We start from the raw sequence: 19,479 nt of genomic DNA, 5'->3' as shown, positions 1-19,479 counted from the left end.
TTTACTTGGAATTCCTTTTCACTCATTTCAAGGGATTCCTGCTCTATGGGATCTGATTCTTGAGAGTTACTGTATTCCTTTGGTGGACTCATATTTTCTTGTTTTTTTGTATTTCTATTATCTGTACATTGATGCCTAGTCATTTGGTAGAGCAGTTGCTTCTCCTATTACTGTCCTTCCCTAGACTCCACTGGTGACCCCCCTTGTGTCAATTCAGACAAGTGGTCAGCAGTCCACCTGCACAGCTGCAGTGCCTGCTGCAGCTGCTGTTGTGGCAGCAGGCCACCCTTGCAGTGGCAACAGCTTTGGCAGGCTGCCCATGTGGCAGTTATGGCTCCAGTGGTGGCAGGCTGCTTGCACGATGGTGGTGGGTGCCTGGCAGCACTGGTGGTGGCAGCAACTATAGCAGTGACAGTTGTAGCAGCTGCCCACTTGGTTGCGGTGTCTGCAGCAGCAGCAGGGTTATGTTGCCACAGCAGTGGTGGTGTCATTGGCTGCAACTTCCTCCCTCACATCTGTAGTGTCCCCCGCTATAGCACAGTTATGTCGTGGGGACAGCAGCGGCACTGGCAGCTTCAACTGCCTTCCTATCATCTGCAGTTTCCTTGGCAGCGTCCTTAGCAGCAGCAGGGTTACCTCATGGGGGTGGAAGCATCACCAGCAGCTGCAACTGCCTCCCTCATGCCTGTAGTGTCCTTGGTGACAGTGGGGTTAGTACATGGCAGCAGAAGTGGGGTTAACTCGTAGGGGTGACCATAACTGTCTCCCTTGCTTCGGTGGCAGTGGAGTTACCTCGTGGGGGCAGCAACGGGGTTAACTCATTGGGGCAGGAGCAGTAGCTGCAACTGCTTCCCTTGCATTTGCAGTGTCCTTGGCAGCCACAGGGTTGGCTCATGTGGCGGCAATGGGCCTGTAGAGTCCACTGCTGCAGTGACAAGCCACCCATGTGACTGCTGCTCTGTTGGGAGCTGCTCTGCAATGTACAATGGTTCTGGGACTGGACAATGGATCCAGCAATTGTGGCAGTGGTGGCAGTGGCCCATTTTGATCTTTTTCTGCTGGAGGAACACACCCTGAGCACCTCTAGTCCACCATCTTCCTGGAAGTCTCTTGGTTTTTCCTTTAAATCTGATTCATTAGAATGTTATCCTGTAGGCTGTCTTTATTATGTGATTTTATTAAATCATCTAAACTTGGATATACTTTCTCATTGTTTTTACAAAGCTTACACCTGCTGCTGCCCCATCTATAAGTTCTCTTTTCCTCTCCTTAAGGATGATTTTAATCTTCCAATCCATATTTATTCTCAATTCACCCTATGTCATGTCCACATGCCAATATCCACCTGTTTTCCTGGGCAAAGAGCTTATTCCTGGTATCCTTAGTGGTGTTCTTTCCTCTCTTGTTTTCTTCCTTTTAGCTTATTTTCTCTTGTTCCTGCTGATTTCCCTCATCCCTTTCTTTTTTGAATTTCCAGCTCTTATTCTTTCCTAAACAAACTCATTTGGTAAGCTCAAGATCAGTCAAGGTCACCCTAGCTCCATGTCCTTCCACTGAAGAATATATCTGTATTAGTAGAAAAGAAGGTTCACCTTACCTATCAGTTTATTCTTGACAGTCCTAGTTTACCTATTGTCCTGGCATAATTATTAATGGTACCTCCTTTCATCCTCAAAAGTGTCTTGATCTAAAAGAAAAACTATATGGTTAGACTACATTTGAATCTCACTGAGGTTGCCCCAAGTAGTGCCTAGGATATAGCACTGAAGAATAATTACATGTTGTAGAACCTTAAGATCCAAGGAACTCAAAAGTATAAGAGAGAGTCTAGGTCTAACAGCATCTTGGTAAATTATTCACGCTTTCTGAGTATGAATTTATTCATTTACTAAATGCAAACAATAATAATAACTGTTAAGGTAGGGAAAAAGTGTTCTCTAACCTTAATATGTTTCTACCTCTGCCTGTTTCCTTCCTCTATACCTCAGGAAAAGGGCCAATTTGAAAAATGAGTGTTTAACAAATTCAGTAGAATTTTTTAAAAATATGAAATGCTTCACAAATGTAAGGGTCATCCTTGTGCAGGGACCATGCTAATCTGTGTACCACAATGAAACATTCTTTCTAATGGGAGGTTACAGTGTCTTTAAGATAAGTAGCAAGTTGACTGCTTTTTCTTGCAGCAAGAAAAAAGAAACTTGACATCTTTATCCATGTGGCTGGTTAGATAAGTAAACTCAGAGTCTGTTGCACAGGCTCAACTGTATTTCTCTGTCATAACAGGTATCTCTGAACCTATGAATCCAGGATTTTTTGTCAGTGGCTGTAGGCCTGGAGCTGCATATTTGGTGAACTATGTAAAAACTGAAACCCAGCTCCCAATCAGCTCAATTCCAGACAGAATATTAAGGTGACCTACCCCTGGCCTAACTGATAGCCAAAAGCAAAAGAAATGATATCTGAAGGAAAATAATATCATTCAGAGTATCTCTACTATATATATATATGTATAATATCTGATATTTAATCAGAAATTACCAGGCATACTAGTAGACAAGATCAAATTGTTGAAACTCAAGAGGAAAAAAAAGAAACAGAAATTAGAAACAACCTTAAAGGAGAGCTACATATTGTAGTTATCAGACACAGACTTTGAAATAACTTCATATTTCCCAAATATTGGTTACAAGATGGAATATTTCAGTTGAATCTACTTAAAAAACAAAACAGTTGTCCTAGAGATTAAAATATGTATCTTTGACTTGTTAAAGTCAATATTACTTATAATACGAAAATATTAGATATTGAAACTTGTGCCATGAAGCTAAACAGATGCATTACATAAAATTCATGGTCTTGATTACAAATATTACAAAAGAAGAAAGGCTTAAGTTCAATGATCTAAACATATATCTCAAGAAGTAAGGATAAAACAACAAATGAAGCCCAAGGAAGGTAGAAGGAAGTAAAGTTTTTTAAAAAGAGAAAAAAATTAATGAAATAAAAAATCAAATATACAATGCTGGTCATGTTCTATTTTATAATCTGAGTGACAATTATATAACATAGTATGTTCGCATTATGAAAAATTATGAAGTAGATGTATGATTTGTGAATATATATATACACATAAACACATATTTTACTTTAATAAAATAATGATACTGAGTTTCTTAATAAATAAACTAATTTCATTGCAAATCTGGTATACTTGGCAAGGAACCATTAAAGAAAATATATGACAATGGAAAACTAAAACCATATTCCCCAGTCCTAGCTCATATATTAAAGACTTCTGCAAAGATTATAAGAGATAAGATGTAAAATATCTAGTACAATATTAAACATGCGGGGCTCACTCCCATGCTTATTTTTAGTTTCTCCAACACAGAGGGTAAACCTCCTTCTCTCTTCAGCTCAGAGAGTGTTGCATTCCCTCTTCCTACTGTGCTTGAGGGAAAAAGCTCTTGAATGTGCACACCACACCAAAGCTATGTTTGAGATGATGTATTCCTGCCTTTATCCTCCAATGGCACACAAACACTAGTATCCCATCACTCAATATAAATATAATATAACCTAATCAAGTATAGTTGTCTTAGGTTAAAATTAGCCTCCAGCAAGGCAAGAGCTAGGATGAAGAAACAGGCCATCAAAACCACCCTTGTGAAAACTAATCCCTGGAGCAATTTTGAAATAGATTTGATCTGGTAAGAACTATATTTATCTATCTGGAGCAAACCTATAGTCTCACACTCTGGAAATATGGGAGTAATGATGATTGGAGACTGGTGCATTGCCTACAGTTGGCTTCTACAGTTTATTGAAGGCTGTCCCTATGTCCCATCCTCTTCAAACCTTTTAGCAACCCTCTTATTCCATACATAGGGAAGTAAAAGGCTGATTTGGACTAACCAGATTCTAAGACAATAAGCCTACAACAGCTCTGCTGGGGACTGGGACAATAATTCTTCTCTCTGAAAGCTGTATTCTGGCCTTTCTTTTAGTACAGAAGGAAGACCCATGATTCCGGTTTGGGTTCCAAGTACAAAGAACAGGCCGAGTACAACAAGGCTGTTTTGCTTCTAGGCTCTTCACAGTTACCAAGATGAGGCAGAAGGTTCGGCCTAGTTCACCAAGGTTCTGCTTTGGGGTTTGAAGACAAAGTTTAAGTCAGTAATAAAGGGTTACTTGGCCTTTATCCTCTGGTACACATTTCTAGATAGTGTTGCGCTGAGGGCAGGGTTTGGGTGTTCCTGGATAACCTGGACAAACGTACCCCAGCATTCCATTACTAAATCTCACTTCCTTTCTGCAAATTGCATGGTTGCCCAACTAGAAAATGGCAAATGAAGGACAAAGATAAGAATCGCTTTTTTCTAAGTTTTATCAGGCATTGCTTCTTATTCCAAGACTTCATAAGAAAAAGCATCTTAAAACTGTTAAATAAGGATATTCTTTACTCATCTTCTAAGCTTACTTGTGGGATAGGACTTTTTTGATGTGATAGAGAAAACTACTGAGATAATTGCTAGAAACATTTTTTTGTTGTTGTTCTGTTAATGGAAGCTCTGATTACCCTTTACATTAATTATCTTTAAGCTGTGATTTAGAAGAATATTTCCAATGACTAAATTTAAATACCATTTGCCCAATATCTAAGAAGCCTAGAAAGAGATATTGCTTTTTTTTTTTTTTTGTCCTTTTTTGTGACCGCACTCAGCCAGTGAGCCAACTGGCCATCCCTATATAGGATCCGAACCCGCGGTGGGAGCGCTACTGCGCTCCCAGTGCCGCACTCTCCCGAGTGAGCCACGGGGTTGGCCCAAAAGAGATATTGCTTGATAGCCCACAGAATCCAAAATTTAGACAATCACTTATAATGCTATTGGTACTTATCTTTTATGATGTGCTCTGAGATTTCCAGAGTGTATAAAAATACTAAACAGTGTAGAAAAAGTCTTTAAATAAGACAAGATGCCAAAAGGCTCTATGGCTACCTGATTTTATTTTTTGAACATTCTTCTACTTTCATTTATTCCATTTAAAAATATATAACTTCTAGATGAAAACAGTACCCTGCAGGAGAAAATGTGATTTTCTAATTTTTCCTTCCAAATATAGACATCTCACCACCAGTAATGCAAATGATTCTGCAAAGCAGCTCATTTACAAATGGCTATTAAACTAAATATAATATCAAGTACAATCCATTAGTTCTGATTTCCTAAACAGAATGAAATTTCAAGTACTGACCTAGTTTAAAAATCAACTTGTCAAAATTTCTAAGTCAGAATTTCTTTTTTTTTTTTTTTTTCTTTAGCAGCTGGCTAGTATGGGGAACCAAACCCTTGACCTTGGTGTTATAAGGCCACACTCTAACTAACTGAGCTCACCAGCCAGCCCCCTACACTTTCTTATGTCTCATATTTTTTTTAAAAAATAACCAATACGCATATAGCTACTTACAGTTTTAAAAACACATCCACTTATGCTATTTTACTTAGACTCTTAAAGCAAGCTTGTGAAAAATGCATTGTTACATCATTTTACAGATGAGGGAAACTAAGGTTCAAAAAGTTTAAGGGACTTCATCAAACTCATGCAGCTAAATGGCCAGGAGACAACTAGAATCCAGACATTCTAAACTTTAATGCTCTAGCCACTTCTCTACACTATGAAACCCTTATGTGTCTAATGAATAAATTTTACTACCTGAAGTTTAGAAACTCTGAGCCTATAGCAAAAATAAAATCTAAAAATCTCTGAGCCTTTTATACAGCAAACCAATATTAGCATCTTCAGTGGTTTAGGCTCTGTACAGATTAAAATTAAAATTATTATTATATAATTAAAATTAAAAATTTTAATGAGCACATTTTAAAGTATTTAAAATATTTAACTGCATAAAATAAAATAGGCACAAGAGAAAGGAGAAGACCCAAATAAAGAGAATAGCACTTTGAAAAGGATTTAAAGAAAAACAAGAACCTGAAAACTCTACGTGCTAGCTGAGTTAGGTAACTTTTTGTACATTCTTTTCCTATTTCATTGCTGTATCATGAGCTCTACTGTATGTAAACATGGACCACCTGCTCTATGTTTCAAGGAAGGAGACCTGAAATCTTCATTAATCTACCAGGTAGGAAATTCCCTCCACCTGCATGTCCTGCCCTCCCTACCCTGCCCTTTAGATGACAAATTCCACCTATGCCTCCAGACTCTAGCCAGGACCATGGCAAAATAAGCTTAACCCTGACTTTCCCCACCTTCTCTTACTTTCTTTGGCCTTACCTCTATAGTTATTCTTATCATAAGGCCTATCAAGAGTCACTTGCCTGTGACTCTTATTAGACTATAAGTATTTTTAAAAAGGCTTGAAAGTACCCTATAAAAAAAATATATTATTTGACTTTGTTTCCCCAGTGACTTATAAAGTCATAGCTTTGCAGTAAGTGTTCAATAAATGTTTGTTAAGTACATGAAATCCACATGATTACAGCTGTGTTGTGGCATCACTATGCTCTGCATAAAAACAAGCGAGCTCCACAAAAGGTGCTCCCTTTGATGGTAGAAAACCTCAGAAAGGTCTCAGTGAGATGCAAAACTCCTTTATTGACTCCACAGCTTATGACCGCAGGTCACTATCATTCATTATTTTTAAAAATCCCTGCTGAAGTTTCTGAAAGTTCCACCTTGCTTGGAATTTATCAGTGGGATTTTGAAAGGGAGTCCTGCTTCGGGAGAATAGCTGCACATTGAATTCCTTCCTAATTTAAGATTTTGAATTTCATGTTGGTAAGGCTGAATCTAAAGGCACCATTGTCACCAAGAGGCACAAAGGTCTTCAGTAACAATTTTTAAATTATTAATAGTAATAATAATAATGGTGATTACTAACATTTTTTAATCAGTGATCTCTGGCCAGCACTGGACCGGAAAGTTTACATGTGTCACTTCATTGAATTCTCACCACATTTCTATAAGCGAGTTATTATTGTGGTTGCCACTTACCCGTGAGGAAACTGATATTTAGAGATTACATAACTTGACTAAGATCACAAAACTAGAAAATGCAGAGCAAGCATTCAAACCAAAAGCTGTCTGTCTCCAGAGTCCAAGCTTCACCATGCTAAGCTTTGTAATTGTTATCCTGTTGTTTTAAATTCAAATATAGATAAAGAAGGTGAGTTTTGGAATCAGACAGCTGTAAGCAAATCTTAGTTCTTCCACTTACTAGCTGTGGGCCTTGGACAAACTACTTCATTTCTTTAAGCTGATATTCTCATCTGTAAAATGGGGATAATAAACGACTATTTCACACAGTTGTTAAGAGGAGTAAATGAGGTAATGTTTGAAAGTCTTTATGCACAAGGCTAGGCAGATAACAGGTCCCTCAATAAATGTGTTAAATGGAAGAATATTATGAGGCTCTGAATCAAGAAAGCACTCGTAGAGATTGAATACTGAAACAGATTTGAGAAAAATTAAAAGGCAGAGCATATAGCACTTATTGAATGCCCAGGTCAGGGATGAAGGAGCAGGAAGAGTCTAGCACGACACACAAGAACTGGATTTCTTCAAATGCCTAATGCTCTCTAACACTAAACGCAAATATCTCATCAATACTGGTGACTGATTGATATATCAGTGAAAATCTGGCTGGGTACTAAAAATATCTGTGCCCTAAAGTCTTCTTTTATTTTAACCTATTGAACAGCTGCTGAGATGAGCACAAGGTTACCTTCTACATTTATCTTCTTCATAAGTGAGGTTGATAATATGTCACATTATAGATAATATGTAAAAAGCTCCTAGCACAGTGCCTGAAACAGCATAGTAGATATTCAATAAATGGTAACTAATTATAATCACATTAGAGTTTTAATATAATCCTAGAAAAAAAAAAAGGAAAAAGGTGACTGGCAAAATAAAATTTTTCTTTCTCAAAGGAATAAAGTAAAATACAGCTAAATTGGTACCACTTTTAATTTGGATATATATATATATCATCTTGATTTTAGAAAGAAATCTCTTTCTCCAGTTTGTATCATAGAATTAAAAACATATATCCATATACTACCTCTGTAGGTAAGTTAATTCTACCAAGTGTACAAATGCATGAGATTTAACTTGAGAATGTTATAGAAATCCTACCTGCAGTAAGGCTACAAAATCAGATGAACTGAAGTCTGAGTGTGCGTGGGTGGTCTGATGCAGCTATACTGTAAAACAAATATAATTCCTCATAATAACTGCACCATTTTATTTATTTGCATTAACTCAGAATGACACACTTGTCCTTGAATTACTATGTTCAGCAGGGAAAAGAAAACATGAAATGCTTTATTTCTAACTCTTGTCCTACCTATTAATATCTAAAAATCAGTATACCTAAACAGTGTTCCCTCTCCCATCCCAAAAAGAAAGATCCTAAACTTAGAGGTTTTTTTTATTCTTTCTGTCCCACAACCTCCAGCTGCCATTAGGAAAGAAAGGTTGTGGAAGGAACAACGAAATGAAGTCATAACAAACAAACAAACAAATAATCAACAAAAATTAACATTGTGGGGCTAGTGACTTCCAGAAAAAATTACAATTTAGGGGGAAATGTTCCATGTGCTTTCTCTTCTGCACACATCCCAGTCTGAACAGCTAATAAAAAAATACACACTGCTCTCTTAAAAAGCTCAAGGGATGAGAGGTGGGAGGATGGAATCATCAGGGTAACATAGGCAATCAAGAGCTGCAAGTTAATGACTTGATAAATGCCTATTCAGAATGCTTTTCTTGTGCAGGAACTGAGATGAGAAAACACTGTCCACTGCTTTTCCTACCCTTTGCTCCACCCCAGTGCAGTCCATAAACCTGACAAAGCTCTGCCCTTGGTACCATATGAACCTCAGAGCTGGTGCTTCGGACCTCACAGCTTCGACTTCACTGTCTTCAACCTCACCTGCAGTTCCCCTCACTCAGAACAAAAAAATGGCAGGGCTCTTATCAAAGCACAGTGCAGCAGTTCTTCACTTGGTGTCCCTGGTGGGGATCCAGGGAGTCCATGGGCACCTTGAAATTACATGCAACTTTTGATGCCTATGTATTTATCGTGCATTTTTCTAGTGAAAGCATCCACAGTTTCGTCACAAACTCAAATGGATCTTTGACATAGAAAAGCTTAAGAACTCCTGCATTAGGCGGTCTTTAAACTGAAGAAGTACATAATAAAGGCCCAAACTCTGTTACTCTATGAAGTTTAAGATTTTTGTGGCCGAAGGAATGGGTGATTTGGGCTTTCTAAGCATTAGGCAGAAGAGATGCACAGACCACCACAGTGGGAAGAGGAAACCTGGCCCTCTCCTCCAGATGTGTATCACTGGCAAAAGCACCTTCCCCAGCTGATTCTGAATCAAAGGGTTTGGGAAATGGAAGGGACCTAGAAAGGCCCAGACCTGGCTCTCCAGAGGCCCAAAGAAGCCAAATATGTGTTCCAGGGTCACAGGGCTAGAACAGAGGCAGGTTCCCTCTCCTGAGCCCTCCTCCACTTCTGTTCCTACCATTCCACTGGGACAGAAAATAACTTTTAAAAATCACCCATTAGAATACTTTTTTTAAAAAGCCATTGAGTGAACGTGATTAAATATAAAAGTACTTTTTGCTTAGCACATCAAATGTGGCAACAAAAATCTAATAACTAATAAAACTAATAACTAGACAAAGCTTTTAAGACCTTTCTGGGTGGGTGTTTTAATATCTGATTGTGTGGGATCTACTAAGAAATTGTCAATAAAATGTCCATCTGTAGAGAGATGGTCAAGGTAAAGCACACACACCATCTATTGACTTCCAAATGGCTGCTTGCAGTTCTTTGAGAATTCAAAACTACCAGCTGGGAAACATTGAAACCAGGCCCTTCCAAGTCTGGGATATACAAGGGACCATATGGCTCCAGCAGAACACTTCAAACAGACAGCTGTATAGCTATAATTAAGTCTGTAGTAGTCATGCTATTATTTACTGAGCAGATTTTTTAAAAGTACTCGTCACTGAGGTCTCCGAGAACATGTACCAAATTAGAACAATAGAGAACACTGAAGGATCAGAAAAGCGAATCAAGGCAAAAGTAAGGTTCTGTCACAAGGGCAGGCAGCAACCATACACAAGTTTCCCTGAGACGTTCTTCATCTGTACCTAAAAGCCCTCTGACTGAGCCACCAGTAGGTTAAGATCACTTGACTGATATGAATATTGAGCCCGAGGGTCCCTTCACTCTTTTATTTCAGGGTACACTGCAGCTCAAAGTCCTGCCTCTTATTTTTAAATTCCCATGCCATTCATTTGGTATTCATCAAATCAGAAAATTTTAAAAGAATTCAAAGACCATCTAGTCCACTCAATGACTACATTCCTAACATATAGTCATTTGCTTCTTCTTTAACATTATAATGAAAGAAAAAGCATTCAAGAATTAATTCAAATATCACCTCTGCCCACTGCCCAGTCCCTGCAAGAATTCATATTCCCTTCTCTGGGCCAGGACATATAACCCTCTCCATTGCTTACCGATTTGTCTCACAGTCTGTAACGAGAACCCACAAAGAACAGGCACTGTGTGCTGTTCGCTTTTGCAGTCCTGATCCCTACTACAGCATTCAGTGCAAAGGAGAACTCAATAAAAACTTCATAACTAAATTAGCGATAAAGCTCTATTTCCCATATAATTCATCCTTACATTGAATTAAAAACTGCCTCCATGAAACTTCCACCTGCTATTTTAATTTGATGGCTGGAGCAACATACAATAATCTATTCTCTATCACTGGAAGGCAACTTTCATGAACTTCCTACACCTCAAGCCTTCTCATCTTTAAAAGTTCTGGATGAGTTACTTCAATTATTCTTCTTAGGTGAGTTCCCCAGCATCTTGCTCTGCCAATTACCACATCCCCTCAATCATTTTTGAATAATGGGCATCTTTGAAAAGTCTAAATCTGATAAAAGTCATAAACTTTCTTTCCAAATAAAGTAGTATTTTCCACAGGTTCCTATTTACTTCAAGTTTTGAACTTACATAGTTCACCTTCACTCTTGTTAAATTCCCATGGTTTCAAGCCTGTCAAGATCATTCTCCATCTTGATTCTACTATTTAAAATATAGATAGCTAACCTTGTCAGTTTATTGTTATCTAAAAAATCTCTCAATCATGCATTGTGTCTTAATCCAAATTGCTAATAAATCTGTTCAGAAGAGCAATGCAAGCTAAAAAGTGCCAAGCAAGGCCTTACATACCCCTTCCATATGTACATTGGTTATTAATCAACAAAGTCTGAGTTCCATTGTTTATCTAGCTAAGAGCCCTCTGACATTCCCACAGCACTCAGATAGTCAAAAATGTTTATGACAATAACACTAGGACTCTATGGATACCTCACTACAATCCAATGTTCTGCTCAGAAGAGAAAACATGGTACATAATATATTTATGTTCATCTATTCAACATATATAGCAATAATTTGGACCATAGTTTGGCAAACTTTTTCAGTGAAAGGCCAAATAGTAAATATTTTAGGCTTTGTGGGCAACATACAAGTCTTTGTAACATATTTTTTAACAACCCTTTAAAACTGCTAAAACTAGCCATTCTTAGCTTGCCAGCCATATAAGAATGAGTTATTGGCAGGCTGTGGCTCATGAGCCACAGTCTGTTGATAACCTCTTCAATTTTGAGGCAAATGGCCTATTGGTGAAGACACACACTTAACCAAAAATTAAAATATGCAATTATTTGATGACAGTTCATGATGGAAAAGCATATTGTGCAATGAGAACTTATAAAAGCAGGCCCCATCCTAGACTGGGAAGTCACAGAAAACTTCCCTGAAGAGATGACATCTATAGAGAAATAATAGGTGAACAGCCATTGCTTGAAGAGGAAGAGTATTTCAGTCAAAGGAAATAGCATGTGCAAAAGCCCAAAGGCAGGAGGGAGAATGGCATGCTAGTGGAACTGAAAGAACACTGTGTATGTAGCTGGAGTCAAGTCAGCAAGGGAGAGAACCTTGCACATGGCCTTTGGAGAGAGGCATTAGGCAGGATAACACAGGGTTTTGAAGGTCATGCCAAGGATTCTGGGCTTTATCATAAAGGCAATGAGTATTCATAAAATGGTTTTAAGCAATGAGTGACACTTTCTGTACCCTCTTTCAGTACAAAAGCTTGTCTTACATTTTCTATATATCCCCCCAGTGCTTTGTCAGGTCTCTACATTCTCACTTTTAAAAATCATAATGATATGTATGAATGGAAAAATAATTTTTAGTGTACTACCATAGACTGGCTGGTGGCTTGTCACTTTCAAGAAAGCACACGGGAAAGAGAAAGTGCCACCAGTACAAAATTGTGTCTATATGTTCCTATGGAGCTATTTAATAAAGACTCATTCTAAATTAAGATCTGTTCTAATAAAAACAAAAACAGTGCACCAATGTTCTATTTTACTACTTTCTCCTGAACCACTCCAAAAATTAAAAATATATTGCCTGACTTGGTTGCTCCATTTTACTTGTTCTATTTTCACCTGACTACTTTGTTTCATAGTTTGTCCCGTTCCTCTATTCTCAAGGAGAACAGAGAAGCGGGCAGAGAAAAGGAAGTAATATTTACTAAGCACCTACTCTGTGCCTGGTGTACTTCACATTATCTACTTAATTCTCATAAGAACATGAGGAGACAAGTTTTTTACGAACTTTTTTGTAAGATTCAGAGATATTAATTACTCAGAGATATAATTACTGCACAAGATCACTCAGCTAGTGAGGAGGGAAGCCAGAATTTGAACCAACATCTCTAGGCTTATAAAACTCAGGCTTTTCTACTATATCAAGTAAAACATTTCCTATTATCTAGAAAACACTGTAATGATTAAATATTCTCTCCTTTGATTTAAATCCTTTTCTCCTATTTTTCCACACTGAGACATTACAAACTAGGAGTTTAGAACAAGAAAGCACAGCTAAAATGAAGACAGGATAGCTCATCACTCACTTTAGGCACCGATTAAAAACTACATAAGCATAGGGGCATATAGCCCCTAGCATAACTATATTAGAGAAGGAAGAATCTTATAATAAGCCATTTTCTAAGCATTTTATTTCTTTTTTTCATTTTTTTTATTTTGAGAAAACCTGCACGTTGTACTTCAACACATCATTTAAAAATTAAAAACCATACAGGATTTTTATAACTGAAAACCAAAATGTGACATGAATCCAGGTCTTTCAAAAGAACTAATTGCACTCTACTCCCTTAGTAGGACTTCCCTCATGGAAGATATGGGGATAGAAACACTGACATCTCCCCATGATAATCCCTTCATGGCACATTTTTACAGATGTTTTTATGACATACTGATGAAAAGAGCTACTCCATGAGAACGCTCCACTTTAAAAAAGAGTTTCACAACTATTTTAAATGGTAGTGGCAGTTGCTGTTTTTCTAAACAAGATTTTCCTTCTATAAAGCAGTGACTGCGAATGCCTTCTTGGAGATCATAACTCAACAAGACAGTAAATTATCTACCTAGTTTTCTCTTCATACAACGCCTCCACACAGAGGCTACTTATTGAAATTTCTGTAATTCCCCTTGTTTATTTCTCAGTATCAAAAATGAGCTGATATTGAAAAAGGCTTTATCCATAAGTTTCATTTGAGAAAAAGTGAATAATACAATCAAAGACACAATAAGAGAAGCTTATTTCATTTTGACCAAAGGTCATTTTAGTACGTAGTTGGATTTCTATCTGACTTGTTCTTGCTTATTTTCAATAATATACTTGGATCATTACCACAATGCTGTTTTTTGGAATCTAAACTATAACAAAAATGTAGGGCTGGCCAGTTAGGTTAATCAGTTAGAGAATGGTGCTGATACACCAAGGTCAAGGGTTTGGATCCCCATACCAGCCAGTCGACAAACAAACAAAAAAAGAAAAATGTGTGAGACAGGGTTATAATGTATATGATTAGTAAGTCCAATAATAAATCCCATTCATTGATAAATCCTTTCTCGGTTTGATCTGCCTTACCCCTAATTTTGCACTATTTCATGTCATAAAAAATGAAGTAGCTCATATCTGAAAACAGAATGTTGTACGGTCCATGATTTGAAATGAACTACACTTGGAAAAACTTGGCAATACCATGTCATCTTACAATAGAACATCTTTCTGTGCTGACAGCTGGCTTTTACAATATGTCCTTGAGACACACTACATTTTGTTTTAAATAAAGGAAAAAAATGATTCGGCATCGTCTTTCAGCTATGTCAATCAGCCAGCTAACTATGTTCATTCAGTTTTCATTATAAGAAAAATGTGTAAATGGATTTTAACCAATGAAAGAGCAAACTGTATTTGAAATGTTAGCATTTACGTGATTGCCCCAAATTAAAAAAATTAAAAATGTATGAGATGGGCAAGAATGTGCATTTCAAGCAACTGGTTAATATGATGAAACACTGCCAGTGCTCATAAGAGGTACTAATTTTTAAAGTCGCCAGAATGAAAAGATAAGACAATAACAATACTCTGAGATATCACGTTTCTCAAAAAAAGTCATAGTCATAGTCATTTTATTAGCCTTAAAAAAAAAAGTTCTTAGAGAAAGGGTAAGAAGCTTATTCTCCCTAATTAGTCATCATCATCGTTACCTTCAGCAATTAACTCGCAAGACTCCTGCCTCGCCCCCAGTAGAGAAGGTGAGACATACACAAAGAAAACAATAGCCAACATGTGAGTCCGTGTAAAGGGACAAATTAGTGAGGCAAATAGTAAGTACTAGATGATGCTAGAAATTCAAGACAGAAGTAATGAACATCAGCTGGAATATTCAAGGATGGATACAAGGAAAAAGTAGCATTTAAAAGGCTTTGAAGTAAAAGTCAGACTTGGAAAAGTGGAGAGAAAAAGAGACATTTGGGTCCAATAGAAATGGTCACACAATAACAATATTTGTGGAAAGACAGCCAGACCCGTTTCATTAGAGTAGGGGGTAGAGCAGTAAAGTGTACAGGTTAAGAGCATGAAATCCCAAAGAGCCAAATTAACAATGTAAATTTAAAAGATGAGGAATGGTATCTAAAACAAAATTGACTTCCATCCCACCTAATCTTACCGCAAAACAAAACCAAAAATAAAAAGCAGTATAGCCCATTTAAACAATAAAAACAACTCCACTACAGATGCAAGAAAAAAGTCCTCATGCGTTCTGTCTGATTGTGGCAGCCAAGATTGAATAGAGGAATACAAGGGGAATAAATAAATAAATAATAAAAACAACTATGATAATGAAGATTTATATAATATTTTAAAGTGTATTAAGCATTTTTCTTTTCACACAACAACCTGTGGAGAAGGCAGTTCAGTCTAAATTACAATACCTATACTATGGCTCAGAAAACTGACGTTCAGAAGAACTAAGGTTTAACCTGCTTATTTAAGTCTTCAAAGCTATGATCAGCCTAATGAAAAAAGTTCAATAAATATTGCTTTTTCTTTTTACCAGAAAAAAAAATATTGTTATAATGATGTGTATCTGTCAGACTTAATGTCCTGGAGGTGACTGTATCTCCAGTGAGAATGAATACTGAACCAGCTGAAAGTCAAAGAACCATGGGATATTTCAGTAAAGCCCAAGTGAAAATCCAGAAATCAAGTGAGTTTTAACTCTTTTATCCACCGTGGTCTGGACATGTTAACTAGCCAGTCTAATCCACTTTTGCTAATTCTACAGGTGACTCTACAAAATAAATAAATAAATAATAACATTAAAATGTTTTACTTCATCAAATTTGGGTAGTCTTTGGCCATTATTTCAAAGAATTCTAAAAGCCACAATATTTTCCATTTATTGGATAAAATAAGTTATTCACTTGAATTGTTAAACTGAAGACAGTTGCATTCCAATTTATTTTTTCTCATTTCTTACCTAATTATTTATCCAAGAAAGAATGTTTTATTTGGCTAAAACTCTTTTCTTCTGTTATTTTTGTTCTCTAAAATGGAAAGATGCTTCTAAAGTCCCTTGTTTCTCTTTGATTGACAGCTCTGGCCCACACAGTAATCTTGTCTTTCACTGAACTCCCGCTGCACTTTACTATCAACACCACACAGTTTATTTGTTCTCCCCAGCTAGATATAAACTTACAATCTGGGTGCGTATATTATGCTTTTTTTAAATCATACATCCTCTTCTCACTGACCTCCACCAAGCCCACCCAGAGTATGGGCACACAGCACTGAGCCTTTTAATCACTGTGGCACCAAAAACATCCATCCAGTCACCATAAGATCCATAAGAAGTTTTTTTAATTATTGGCTTTTTTAATACAATTCTGATGATTAGCCTATTCAGCATGATATATGCCTCAAGAACAAACCAATGGCCAAAAACCGTCAATTGGACACCTTTCTGTTTCACTGTGGCTTGAGACCCAGAAGAGAATCTAATCCAAATAGGCAGAATTTACTACACTCATTAAGAGCACAGGCACTAGGACCAAATGAAGTTCTTCCTCTTCAATGCTATTTAACTTTAGGAAAATTCCTTAATTTCTTTGTGCTTCAAGTTTGCCAATATATAAAATGCGGTCGATAGAACCAATCACAAAGCATTAGTGTAAGTTGGTGTCTAAGCTATGAGAGCTGTTGTTAATTATTGTTTTCATAAGAATAGACTCAATACTATTGAGTAGAGCCACTGATTGGTCAACAGTGCAGCTAATTTTGAAGTTCAAAGTTTACAATGGCTCCCTATGCAATGACTCAGTTTTACTTTCTACTCTCTCGAATGTGTATGCATAGAACACTGATTAAGCATGAATGTCAGCTTGTATGATTAACCACTGGCTTTCACATTGTAGAAAAAAATTACTGCTGAGCTTTTAACATGGCAGCAAAGAAAAAGAAGTATTGTTTTCATCAGTTCTAGGGAGTGAAACCAGACCATTGGCGTAACACATGGAGAAGTCAGGACGTTCTGCTGGTGACTGATAAGGTCATGAGATTCTGCTGAGGCAAATAAATCAACCAGCCACTGGATCAATCAGACAAGTGAGGTGAAAACAGTGGGAAGTCCTTCTCTTTCTAAAGAAGAGCAAGGAAAACTTTCTTCCATGGTGTGACCTCTTCATAAATTTCCTCTGCAGAGACTCCCTGTTGAGAGGGAAATCGGGAAGCAGCAGAGTTGCAAATATGCCTCAACATGTAAGAAATGGTTCCCTGACCTTCTTATTAGCTATTCCAGATGACAGCACTCCTTCAAAGCTCCTAATAAAGCACTTCCAAATAAAAAGTATAAAACTTTTTATTTAACTAACTGTACAGTCTGGATGCTAGTTCACTTAAAATTCTCCTAAGAGGTGGGAGGGAGGAGCAGGGGAGGGAAGGAAGGAGCTTCAGAGCCAAGCTGCAAATGTGTTGAATAACGCTTCAAAGAGAACACTTGTCCGATTCTTCTTGCAATTTTTATTTTGGTTCCAAATGCTGACCACCAAGTAGTGTTTGAGATGAAGCCATTTTTGGTTGCCAAGGAAATTCCCACACAGCCTGAAGAGCTCTCTGAAAGCTGGGAACAGCAACACCTTTAGCCGAGGCAGTGAGAAACATACAGGTGGCCAAGTCTTTGGTCACTGCACTTTTCACCTCCTTACCTCAGAATACAGACAATTAGCCAGCTCGGACATCCAATTAGACCAGGAGGATGAACCCAGTTTTAATCTCTATATTTTAAGCTTCTGAAAAAAGCCTCCAAAGTGAGCTGGGAGGCAGATGCTAGTTACTGAAATTCTTTTCACTTTAACTGAATCACTAAGCTTTTAGTGAAGTAAATCCTAGAGGAGAAATTCAAATTTGACTGGCAAACAGTATCTTAGCAGTGGAGGAGCATTTATTAAAGTGTTTAAAAGATCTAGGACACAATTGGTATAATCTTTTAGAAAGGTGATTGGATTAATAATACATAGTGACCCAGCAATTCCACTTACAAAAATTTCTCCTCCAGAAATACTCATGAAAGAATGCAGAAAAATTACCATATGGTTATTTCTTAAAGGGTTATTTGCAATTGCAAGGAACTGAAAATAACTCAATATCAATTAATAGAAGATCAATTCAATAAAACATGACTCATGTGTACTACACAGCCTTTAAGGAGAATAAGGTAGGTGTCTGTGGTATCATTAAGTTAAAAAAAACTCAAGCTGCAGAACACTACGATCTTGTTTTTATTTTACATATATACATATCAAAGTATGCATAAAAAAGTCCGAAAGACTACCTCAAATTGCTAATAGCTGTTATTTTGAAGGGTTAATTTTCACTTTATATTTTATTCATTTTTGCTTTGTTTGAATTTTACAGCAATTTTGTAGATCTTGAATCAGAAAACTAAAGTTCGAAAAAATATTATAGATAATAACATGTTACAATAGCACATAAGGAATGATTCCCTGTACATATTTACGATTCTAAAGTTTTTTAACCATTCCCTTAGGGTGTTCATCATGACATATTGCTGTTTTCCGGTTCTGTAATAATTTTGTCACTTCCAAGAGGAAAAAAAGATTGTTTTATGGGGTCTTGGTCAGATATAGGTAACACCTCTATCAAAGGTTAGTGTTGATGGCATTCTACTACTCTATCCAATATATTCTAAGTGTATTCGTGATACTGGCATAGAAGCAGAATGCTACACATTGAAAAGAGGAAAAAATGACATCAAATATAAAATGTACCAGTTTACTATTTAAGATATGTAATAACTACAGTCTCTTTTGTTAAATGTTGAATACAGGGACACAGTGTTCCTAGAGTTCAATTCTTTCACAGGTAAGGTAAGAATGTACCACAGAACCCACTCGTGGCTGCTCTGTCCTGTTCCTACAGACCCGATGCTCCTTTCTGAATCATAAAGACTGTCACAGTTCTTCAGCGAGGCCTCCTATGAAGGCTTCATGAATCAGGTGACATTCCCGGGTGGCATGCCTGATGTCAGCCAACAGTAACATCAACAAAGGATTGCAGGATTGCAGGTATAGATACAATCACTCAAAAGCTCAATCTCAGGCTGGCTGGTTAGATCATGGTGTTATAATACCAAGGCCAAAGGTTCAGATACACAGACTGGCCAGCCACCAAAAAAAACAAGAAAGAAAAAACTCAATTTTGCTGCTCTTGGTGATCTACAATAACTTCTAGTGCATTAAAATATTTTAAATTTTTAATTAATAATAATTAACGAATATAGTTAAGTGTACATGGAAAATATTTTAACTAGGAAACTCTTTTTCTTTCTTACAATATTTCTATGGCACAGAAGAACTTCCTTTGCTGATAGTAGTAAGGTCTTGACATCGATGGCTAACACATTAAGAAATTGGCTATATTGGGTCTATTGAACTCTCAATTTAATGCTCTGAGGTGCT

General features: G+C 37.1%; 1 protein-coding gene and 1 pseudogene across 2 annotated transcripts in view; both read right to left on the bottom strand.

Annotated features, from left to right (window-relative positions):
- The window catches only part of SLC4A4 (solute carrier family 4 member 4), a 355,627-nt gene that overhangs the window by 136,825 nt on the left and 199,323 nt on the right, over window positions 1-19,479 (bottom strand). The window lies entirely within an intron of this gene.
- LOC134386691 (U6 spliceosomal RNA) lies at window positions 2,041-2,135 on the bottom strand (annotated as a pseudogene).

This window comes from Cynocephalus volans, chromosome 9 (assembly GCF_027409185.1).
Source record: "Cynocephalus volans isolate mCynVol1 chromosome 9, mCynVol1.pri, whole genome shotgun sequence".
NCBI lineage: Eukaryota > Metazoa > Chordata > Mammalia > Dermoptera > Cynocephalidae > Cynocephalus > Cynocephalus volans.
The sequence above is the reverse complement of the archived record's forward strand: the minus strand, read 5'-3'. Positions and strand labels throughout refer to the sequence as shown.